We start from the raw sequence: 11,883 nt of genomic DNA, 5'->3' as shown, positions 1-11,883 counted from the left end.
TTATTCTTTTGGTATCCGTGTGCTGCTAATATTGAATAATTTTATTCTTTTGGTTATGTAACAATGTAAGTTCACTCCTGCTTGGGCCAAGCAGTGGCCTGCAGTATTATAAAATAAATAAATAAAATATCATGATCTCACTAATCATTTTAAACTAGAGAGGAGAATTTTCCCCCCTCTGCATAAAAGTCTGACTAAAGAACAAGAGGTAACGTGGCGTCGTCTACAGACGAGATCGATACGCACCCCATCACTCCTCGGGCACATTTACCCAGATTTTTACAACCCAAACTCTAAACACTGTGGCCAACGAGCCACTTACGATCACATCATCTGGGACTGCAAAATAGAGCCACCTCCGGGTGATCTAGTTACCGCTCCTTCTCTCGAGCGGTGGGAGACCGTGCTGGCTAGCTCTGATCCAAGAACGCAAGTTTTGGCAGTGGAGTGGGCTGACAAAGTCGTCGAGGGCTGCGTAGTCTCGACCACTTCACGCGACCTTTTACCAAGCACTCTCCAGCGAATAAACTGTTTTACAATCAATCAACCGAGTGAATGGGAGAAACAAGTATATTCGGCGTGACTGGTGCATCGCAGCACGCCTACGCGTGAATGTAAAAAAGCGGAAATACAAAAGTCATGTTCCTCATGCATCAAGAAACGCTCTTTTCCGGTCTATATACTAGTGGGGTTTCAAAGGGATGGGCGCATTCTAAATTGGCAATTTGGTTTTTGAGGAAAGGAAATGGCGCAGTATCTGCCTCACATATCTCGGCGGGCACCTGAACCGCACCATAAGCGAAGAGAGGAAGGTGGGAGTGACAGAAGAGAGACAGCACACGGGCGTTTTCTGCGTTTCACCTCCGTTGAAACGCGGCCGCCACGGTCGGGATCGAAGCCGGGTACTCCGACTCGGTAGACGAGCGCCTTAAGCACTGAGCCACCGTGGCGGGTATGGACGCATTCCTGAATTACCGCATCGGTATTCCCGAATGAGGAATGTTGGATCACTCACAAAACGTACCTCTGTCAAGCGCGTTGGACAATGATGACCGGATGATAAAATTAAATCCTTTCTAGACATTCCTTTTATAAGAAAGCTGCTCTTTTACATCACTGAATAGTTTACTGCTGCCCTATGAATAGACAAACGTTGGCGGTGAAACTGCGCATAACTTGGGTATAGTAAAAAAGGAGTACTTACTGACTGACATCCACCCAAGCGCAGCCATACGGCTACTCCACCATATACGGCTCCTCCACAAATCTCTTCCATCTTGGGGATTCTCCTAAACATTTGGCCAGAGCTTGGGTATTGCGGTAACTTTTGTCTCGTAGTGAGTTTGACAACGGCACCTGCCAGGTTCAGCCACGCATGATGCAAACCCGTAATTGTCTACGCCGAAATCGATGAACTGAAAGCCGCCAGCGCCTGGCTGCTGCCGACGGGCGCGGCGACGCGCCATCAAAGGAGTCGCGTCGGGTGCCTCGATGCGCGCCGCCCTCCGCCGCTTCGTGGAGGAAGGGGACATCCTTTGAAGGGTTCAGTGCAGTGCAAGTGCCGCTAGGGTCCCTACAAATACTAGGAACCCTAGTGCCGCCTCGGCGAGGGCACGCACCATTTTTGTGCCCGCTCCTTATCCCGCCTGCGTCAGTTGCACATGCAGAGGCCTGTTTCCCATCTATTGCAACTTTTCTTGGCCGCAAGACAGGGACGACATGTCGGGGTGTTGCATGCACTAATCATTCCCGAAATGGCTGGAGAATGTTTTCATTTCCGAGAGATCCGAAAAGAAGGCTCCTGTAGACTGTAAAGGTGAAACGTGACAAGTGGCAGCCGGCCAACACTTCACGCCTATGCAATGTAAGTGCCAGGGTGTCGAACCGGATTTGTTTCGGGTTCGGTCAGGGTTCGGGTTCACGCCTTTTGGACTCAGTTCCGGGTTCGGCTCAGGAGCGACATTCCGTTCCGGTTCGAACCGGTTCAAACGGGTTCAAACGGTTCCAGAGTATAAAAAATTCTCAACGTAGACTGTTTTTATTCAAAGTTATATGGCTGTTGACTTTTCGTTGTGATATCAGCATATAAAATAAAAACTGCAAAATTTGCTCAATGCAAGGTTTTTTTTACTTTGCATACTTTAATTTACTGTCCCGGCAAAAAGCTATAAATTTACGCAAAAGCCGCGAAATGAAATGCACTCATAATTAGTGCACATGGGCTCTTTATACGCTTGAATCTTTCTTATGAGGAACGTAAGGGAAAAAGCTGATAGATTTTACATCTACTATAGCCTTCAGCTTCAGTAGTTTCAGATCGTGTCCATGTCACGCGAGGGAATTTCCCTTGCGCAGAGTAAACACGCAGACGCCGTGAGGAGGAGGAGGAGGAGGAGGAGGAGGAGGAGGAGAGAGACTTCAATGAATAATGGAGAGGTCTGCCTGGTTATAGGCCTGGCCGTGAGGACCAACGCATGTGCCTACTATGAGAAGAAGCTGTCCTGTATGAGCAGGCATACAAAGCCAAGACATCTTTAGTCACCCCAAAACCGACATTCCACTTTTGTAGGTTGGGAAGGCACGTTGTTTGCGCAGAAAGCAGGTGTATGTATCGGCTCCGGCGTCGCCCCTGTGTTGAATGACATTTTTCTAATGTACGTTGACGAGGATTTGGAAACAAAACCACCATCTACACCTGAGGTCCTTCAGATATGTTGACGATTATCTGGTTTATGTAGAACGCGGTGATTCAGCAGCTCACATATATCCTGAATGTGTTCAGGGAGTGAGGGTCAGGCTTACAGTTCACTTTCGAGGTTCCAGTGGACGAGGAATTGCAGTATCTGGACCTCCGGTTGCATTTCGAAACCAACCATTCATGCTGAAAGTATAACCCGAGGATGACAAAGACCCTTCTCAGTTGTCATTCAAAACACTTAAAATTGGTTAAAAAAAACAGCATAGTTAGTGCCTGCGAAGTGCTTTGACCAAATCATGCCACCATGCCGTCGGAGACAGCTTCCAGTGCCAGTTGTATAGGGTGAAGAATGCCGGATATCCAGACGAAGTAATAACAGGGGCATATTCTCCCGGTTACTGCAATCATTAAAGCACCAGGCCGCTCAGCACATGCTGGGCGTTCAGCCTTAAAAGAGTTGCCATTTTACCATACGTACACCGCCCAATCAAGCTAAAGCAAGTATGCCCAGCTATTCAAATAAAGAAAGAGCCAGGCAATAGTAATGGATGTGGTGTCGCACACAGCGACAATTAAGTTCGTTGCCTGCAGCACAGGTGTGGTGTATACAATTCTCCTCTCCTGCGAGGCCCGTTATATTGGCCAGACCGGACGGTGCTGTTAAGGTAGAAGCCTACGGTGCCAGTAGCTCCTTTCCCCCCTCTCGCCGGTAACTACCGTGACCTCGGAAGTCTGGAGGGGTTAGGAATGGTGACAGCGCGTGGCGCGCTTCGGACGCTGTCCAAAGCCGCGGGGAATGAGAAGCAAGACCGCGAACAGCCTTGTCAGGGTCGCAAAGGGCCGACGACCGTTTCCCTTTGAAAAGGTGGACTTCACTGGCGCCACGATAGGTTGCATGTTCGAGGAAAAGTGCGCGGTCCGCCATAGTCAGGCTCTGGCGAGCACTGGGCTCCGCCCACTTGTATCTGCAGTGCCATTGCAGCGGTATAGGTCGAAATTGGGAGAGAGCAGATTTACTAAAGCTCCGTCCAATTACTGAAGGGATTAAAAGCCGCTGCAAACAAAGAGCAGGGAAGCGCGCCGAGTCCCAGTCTCGGCCGCTTTTAGACAGCCTTTCTTTAAACCGCCTTTTTCTCTTTTGTTGCCTTTATTTTTGGTCTCGTCTTAAAAAAACTAGTTTTGTTGTCAAGAAGTTAGAACTGCTGCCCCAACTGGCAACGTTTCGCCGGACGAGTTGACGAAGACTTGAAGTGTCCAGCATTCGATCAGACCAACCAGAATCTTTCGTGCACTTTTTGTCCACAGACTTGTTTCAGGATTTTTATTTTTCAAAACCGAAAACCACCGCTTCCTGGCAGCTGTGCTTATTAGGTGACTAAATGATCAACTGTCTTTTCTGTACATAGTCGTGAGAGAATTTGTGCTGATGCTTTCGATTTCCTCAATCGTCACTTTTCCATGGAATACCTGTACTGCCTCTCCAGAAGGCAGCTGACAAAGGTTCTGGTCGGTCATTACTTCGTTTACGCATATACCTGCAGCATTGCCTAGCCTTTCTTGACGCCGGATTCATTAGGCCGCAAAAGCCTTTCCTAGACTTCAAACGTGGACCTTACGCGTTAGGGCGTGCCATCGAGCAAAGGGGACGTTTGTGCCGTGATCAGTGAAATGATACACGTGAGAGCAACGAGAAACTACTGAACAACGCGATTATTTGTGTTGCGTTGTCATGCTATGTTCATTTGGGGCATAGCCTACTTCAGCAGTCCCTTAAAGGGCACCTGCCCAGGGTCAGGACATTTTTTAAAAATAAGCCCACTCCATAGATGAGGCATCGAAGATAACCTCTGCAAAATACTAGAGCCATGCGCGCCCCGAGATCCTGTAATAATTCAAATCAAAGCCCGCTAGTTCTTTCCTTCCACAAGCAAACGTCCACGCCCTCTACTCTGGCTCGTTTGACGTCATACGGGACACTTTTGCTAAAGGCATTCCATTGGTGCGTCGTTCTGACTGATGGCAGAAGGTTGGGCGTAGCCGTGGCGTCGCGTCGTCTGCGCAGCGCTTTCCGCAGCGCCTTCCGTTTTATCACATGCCTACAAACCTGCATAAACGAAGAAAAAAAACTGAGGAGGGAGCGTCTGGCGATAGCTTGAACCCTAGTTATAAAAAGTAAAAAATAGTAAAACTGAGAGAGTCGGTTACCCCCCCCCCCCCCCGCCGTGATCACGTCATGAGTAGGGCCCGGAAATTTAGGCGTTTGCCTAAACATGCCTATAAATGCCTAAACGGGGGATTTTTGCACTTGCCTGCCTTTTTGTCAATTTTTAGGAAATACAACCTATTTAAGCGCACGTTTTGCCTATAAATGCCGAAATCCGGCACTTTGGTCCTATGTGCCGTTTTTTTTTTCAATTTTGAGACATCTGTCTATGTATGGTGAAAAGCGCGCGCCGATGCACGCACAAAAGGTACGGGTCTCGCCGAACGTTTTTCTCGAATTGTAACTTGAACGCAGTGTAACGAAGTGTTTATCTCGAAGTGCAGCAAAGAGGCGAGTTTGCAAAGAGACCTGACATACATTAGTGCAAACTTCTCAACATTGGCGGAAAGGATGACAAAGTTGGAAAAGGCTGGACTCTCAATAGATGAATAGTTGAAGGTAGCGGCAAAAGTACCAGCAGCACTTCGGGGACTGAAGGAAAGGGCGCTACTGCTTCTACGAAGGTGCTACAGTTGGTAGAAAAAAATAGATGCCTAGAAACAATTTCGCAAATCAAAGACTTTCTACGCGGAGACGATACGTCCACATCACCTGAAGGCCTAAGCCTTTATCAGCTCTCATGTTTTAGGTTCGCGCCACTAAGTTCATGTGATGTCAAAAGAAGCTTTTTAAAGTAGAAAGCTATGCTTAGCGAAAACCGAAGGTTCTTCAAGTTAGAAAACCGGAGAATGCGCTCTATTGCTTCAGTTGAGGACTGCATACGCTCCGTGTTGACTTACAAATCTTGTACTTATGAATAAAGAGTATTATTGAAAGCGCCTATTTTTGCTTTATAGCGCCTATTTCAATATATTTTAGAGCCTAGATGCCTGCCTATTTCGGGGTTCTTTAGTGCCTAGATTTCCGGGCCCTAGTCATGAGATAGCCCTCTGCGTGCCGCGCTCCCTTAGATTTTTTTTTTCTCCATGAAAACCCCCCAAAAACAAGCTTTTAGTTACTTGTGCGTATGCCGTGTCGTGTGTAGAGCCTTTCACTCGCACACTCGACCGCTCTGCACACACACCGCTTATCCTTCGTGTATCTTGCTTGCGCCTTGACTGCGTCGAACGACATGAGCTTAGGAGCGGAGAAGAGACACAAACACACAGAACACATAAATACATATAAATACACACGGATAAAAGCAAGCGGGTGGTTGCCGGGTCCGCGCTTCGCCGTGCGTTTCGAACAAAACCAACTCCCGCTCCTCCGGTCGTGAAACGATGGGGAGGCCTAAAAAAATGAAAAGGTGGCTCGCTAACTGGGGTTGACAAACAGATGTATGGAAGGATACGCTGGCTAACAAGTTTAGGTGGTCGACCGACTGCACCTCTCGATCGTTCAGTATGCCGAGAAAATGCAACGACGCTGTTTCGCGGTTGGATGCGCACGCAGCGACTGGAGACGAACCACGATCCGGCACAGATTTCCAGGAGATTGTGAGTTGAGTCGTGACTGGCTCCAACGCATCAGCCTTCCTCACACAACGGTAAAGAATGTGGTGGTTTGCGCAAGACGATTCGCTCCGGACGGCTACGCCCACGACCCAAGCAGGACTCGCTCCGCGCCCACCGACCGGAGCAGATGTGCGCGGATGGGCTCCCACCCGACCCCAAAGGCTGCGAGTATCTCTCCCCACCATCGCCTGCTGTGAGCCGGCTGCCTCGACCGCCTCCCTACCGACCCGACCGGTTCGGCGCGGAACCTGCTTGCCGGATCGACGGCGCCACGGTATGAGGGCCTTCCGCTCGCCTCCCGCGCCTCGTCTCCGTGCTTCGTGTTGGCGGTTTTCAGCGAACTAATTTCCCGTGAGGCCACAGGGCCACCAAATGGCCACTGGGTCGTCGACGAGCGGTGCGACACCGCTATGCGGCACCTCTGCGAATGCATTCTCTCCAAACCCGTTCCACGACGACTCCGAAATGGATTCCCGTGACACTTCCCCGCAGAACCAGGATCTTCTGTCCTCTTCGTCCGTGTTGAGTGCGGGCTTACCTCTTGGCGGTGGCCCAGGCTCGGAGCACGCACTCAGCAAGCGACGGGCAAAGAAGCTCCGCAGACAGGCCAGGCAAACTCAAAATTCATCCACTCCGGACTCTTCTGCCTCCGTGGGCGGAAACCCGCCGAACACGTCTGGACAATCATCGAACGAAATCCGTCAACCGGGAACTCGCCGTCCGAAGCTTCAACCACTACCGAAAAATGACATCAAAGTCGTCATTCGACCGACACGCGGACTACCACTCAAGGCCTATCCGGCTCGGGTCATTTCGGCAGCGCTCGTTCGTTCCTGCCGAGACCCGACCAAGGTAAAAGACAAGTACATTCTCCGACCTCATGTCGGGTCCAACATCCTTGTAGTCAGCACCCCGCACGAAGAAACAGCGGCGGAGCTTTGCCAGATCACCCACCTCACCCTGGACGAGAGCCCCCACCCCGTGCGAGCGTATATCCCTTTCCCAGCCACCACGCTCCGAGGGGTGATTCACGGACTCGATCCCCGGGAGACACGCGACACCCTCATGGCGGGGGTGCGCATCAGAGACCATCGCATTGAGCTGTTAGACGCCAGAATCCTAGGCTCTTCGACGAGAGCCCTTCTTACACTCGAAGGACCCAAACTTCCCCGGTCCGTATACTACGACGGCTGCGAATACCCGTGCTTCACGTACAGGCCAGCCAGGCAATTCTGCCAGATATGTATGCAACCCGGACACCGCCCGGACGTCTGCCCGACACCAAAGGTCAAAGTCTGCCGCCTGTGCGGGGCCCAGGACCCACCCCTAACACACGAATGCCAACCCAAGTGCGGACTGTGCGCCGGCCAGCACGAGACGGGAACCCGGGAGTGCCCAAAACGTCTAAAGCCAGCCAGAACACCACGACCCGCCACTAACAAAGGCGACAAGAAGACGGCTCACCAGTCCCGTAAAGACATGGGACCCAAGATCTACTACAACAAATGGTTCTCATCGGACGACGAGGACACAACGGGTCGCAGCGAGAGCGGCAGCCGCTCACGGAGCCGCCCCAACTCCAGATCCCGGACGAAGACACCAGTCCCGGCCCCAGCTCTTCCGGCCGCGGACGGTGGAAAACCAGCTAAGAAGACGCCACCACAAGGCTAAAAGCAGGTGAGCTGGGCAGAGAGAGTGCAGGGACTTCCCGCTCCTTCAAACGACCCCCGTTTCCAACAGTTGCAGGCTACCATTGCGTCCCAAAGCGCCAAGATAACCGACCAAAACACAAAAATTAAGGCCCTAACGGCCAAATTAGAACAGGTCCTCCAACAAAATCAAGTACCCCCGCACCCACGCAAAGACGAAGAGCCACCCCTCGCAAAATCGGCAGAATATGTAACCGTCCAAACGCTCCGCGACATTGAATAACGGATAATGAACTCCCTGCAAGTCTCAATGTCCACAATTCTCCAAACACTAACGGAGAAAATAGAAACTATTCAACATACACTGGGGCAACACGAGGCTATTCTAAATCAACATGCAACTACAATTCATGCACTTCAAACTCAATATCGTAAACGAGCCTCGTCGGACGAACACAGCCAAGGCCCCTCGCAATTGCGCAGTCGCACCAGCTCAGTTAGCAGCGATGCGGGTCGCACCTCATTCCGAAACGCCCAAGATGGCTATGCAGCCTAAAAACAGCCAAAATGCAGAACACATAGAAATCTGGCAGTGGAATTGTAGAGGTTACAAGCGCAAAGCGGGTCTCCTGAAACAGTTCATTGCCACCACTCCAATCCGCCCAGATCTTATCTGCCTACAGGAAGTGGGAGCTGATAAGGCCCCGACGCTGGCAGGATACTACACGATTAGTCAGCCCCTGATGCCATCGGTTGCGATCTTAGTGGCAAAGGAGATAACTGTCGTAGAACACGCCCTACCGGTACCGGACGCTGAACACTTGACGGTCCAGGTTGTGCCCAACAAGCGCGGCCGAGCAAGTACCTTTGTCATAAACATCTACAAGCCCCCCAAGCCTAGGAGAGGGGACTTCACAGATCTACTATTAGCTGTCTCTCACAAAGCGCAGCGTAATCAGCTCGTGATCATAGGAGATTTCAACGCGCCCCACATAGAGTGGGGGTATCGCGATAACACGGCAAGAGGTCAGTCTATAGTGAAAGCGATACACACGATAGGACTGGAATTCTTAACTAATCCTGCCTTTCCGACACGAGAGGGAAACAGTGTGTCTAGAGACTCCTGTCCTGACCTAACCCTGGTCAAGAACGTAAGCCACTCGAAGTGGACCAACCTAACCGAAACATTGGGAAGCGACCACTGTATCCTAAGCACCTCCATCACTTCGTCCAAAATCCGGAGGAGCATTGGACCAGCCAGAATAACGGACTGGCCAAAATTTCGCAACTCGGAATCCCCCACGGGACATATCGAGTTTATTCAGGATAGGAGCGCGGCGCTCCGCCAGGCTCACAACACCGCCACCGAAGTCGCACAGCGCACAAACGAGACACCTGAGATGGACAGGCATCTACTCAAGTTATGGGATCAGCGCGCGAAACTCGTTCGCCGTTCGAAGACCCAAAAGTTGAACCGACAACTTCGAACCCGCATAGTCGAGCTCACGGAAGAGGCACAAACGTACGCCACGCAACTCTCGCATCAGAACTGGCAACATTTCTGCGAGCCACTGCGAGGCTCTTTGGGCTCGTCTCGGACATGGGCAATTCTCAGAAACTTGATGGACCCAAGCAAGTCTAAGTGCGAGGCGACCCGTACACTCAAGCGGATTTCCCACCTGTTCCTGGGTGACGACGCAGCTCTTCTCGAAGCGCTACGCGACAGATACACAGGCACTGGGACTACAGCACCTAACACGACTAGCTACCAGGGCACCCCAAATCGAGCTTTGGACGCCCCCATAACTACGGCAGAAGTATACGCTGCGGCGCGATCCTGCGTTCGTAATACGGCGGCAGGTGCGCCATAATACGCATAATACGCAACCTCAGCACGGACCAAATTCAGGATCTAACTCAATACATTAACGAAGAGCTCTGGGAAAAGAATTTCATCCCTCAAGAGTGGAAACACCCCGAAATCATCGTCATTCCAAAGCCGGGAAAGCTGATCACACTTGAGGCGCTCCGCCCCATCTCGCTCACGTCGTGTCTGGGCAAGCTATACGAGAGGGTGATCCAAACTCGTCTGCAGAACTATATCGAAGACAGCAACCTCTTCCCTCCTTCCATGATAGGCTTCCGATCCGAGCTATCTACTCAAGACGCCTTCCTTCTACTCAAAGAGGAGGTACTGGCGCACGTTCCCAGCGGAGGGGAGCACCTTGTGATGGCCCTTGATCTCAAAGGTGCCTTCGATAACGTGTCTCACGATGCCATCCTCGCAGAACTGAACAACCTAAATTGTGGGGAACGCCTCTTTCACTACGTCCAAAATTTCCTATCCAACAGAACAGCTACGATCGGCATAGAAGGCACACGCTCGGAACCCCAGGACATGCCGCACAACTCGGGGTTCGATTATATCCCCTCTCCTTTTCAATATCGCCATGGTTGGAGTGGCCCGCAGCCTTCAAACCGTATCGAACATCGGATTTGCACTGTACGCCGACGACATAACAATCTGGACTACCAAAGGCTCTCTGGCGGCCAAAGAAGAAACTCTGCAGAAAGTTGGCACCTGTGTCGAGAACGCAGCCGCCCAGTGCGCCAGAAAAGTATGTTGTGCGCCAGAAAAGTCAGAGATCATCCGCATAGACGGACGTAACTACAAGTCTCCAGGAGACATTCAGGTCCTCCTACACGGCGTCCCCGTCCGGGAGACCCGTCAGATCCGCATCCTCGGCTTATGGCTCCAGAGTAATATAAAATCCACCCACGCTATCAAGCTGTTATCCACCACAACAAAGCAAGTCGCCAAAATGATCAGGAGGGTGGCACGCAACCGGACAGGCATGCAGGAGGAGGACACGCTGCGCCTCGTTCAAGCACTTGTGGTGAGCCGCATTTCCTACGGCCTACCGTACCTGCAATTAACTCGACAAGAACTCACCAAAGTCAATTCCACGTTACGTACTGCTACAAACATGCGCTGGGCCTTCCTATCTACACTTCAAACGCCAAGCTAGAGGCCCTCGGCCTATGCAACTCGTTCGAGGAGATCCAGGAGGCTGTTCTCCTCTCGCAACATGCACGCCTCCTTCGCACGGACACCGGTAGGCAGACTCTGGAGCGGGTGGGCTACCCGGCAGACGTCCAGATAATACAGAGCACGACCAACCTCCCAACAACATATCGCTCGCGGGTGCACGACGCCCCGATTCCCAAAAACTTGTCGAGCGAAGCCGGCTCGGGCAGACGCTCAGCCAGAATCGACTACTTGAAGCGGACGGCGGCACGCAGCCCCCGCACGGTGTACGTCGACGTAGCAACACACAGCGAGGTCATGCGGGCGACGGCAGTTGCTGTGAACTCCTCCCACAACGAGGTTGTCAGCGCCTCTTTGAAACACACGACGCCCTTATGAAAATTTCTATAGACAGTCCATAGACTGTCTATAGACTTTAGTCTATGAAGTCTATAGACTGTCTATAGACAAATCCTTTAGACTGGTCTATAGACAGTCTATAGATTTATGGCCATACACTTTTAGTAGACTTTTGTCTATAGACAGTCTATAGGCAAATGTCTACTGAAAGTCTATAGGTCTATAGGAAGTCTATAGACACAGGTCTATAGACAGTCTATAGACGATCTATAGACTTATGGTCATACATTTCCTATAGAGCTGTCTATAGACCGTCTATAGACACTTGTCTATAGACGACCTATAGACTTATGGCCATAGACTTCCTGTAGATTACTGTCTATAGACAGTCTACAGACAAAAGTCTACTAGTCCAGTAGACATATGTC

The 11,883-nt window shown here is 51.1% G+C and overlaps 1 pseudogene; it reads left to right on the top strand.

Moving 5' to 3' along the window:
• Positions 1 to 6,790: 6,790 nt before the first annotated feature.
• LOC149355439 (uncharacterized) lies at positions 6,791 to 8,350 on the top strand (annotated as a pseudogene).
• Positions 8,351 to 11,883: the final 3,533 nt, after the last annotated feature.

Source organism: Amblyomma mixtum, chromosome 3 (assembly GCF_055824585.1).
Source record: "Amblyomma mixtum isolate Tamu chromosome 3, ASM5582458v1, whole genome shotgun sequence".
NCBI lineage: Eukaryota > Metazoa > Arthropoda > Arachnida > Ixodida > Ixodidae > Amblyomma > Amblyomma mixtum.
This window is presented reverse-complemented; position numbering and strand designations above follow the sequence as displayed.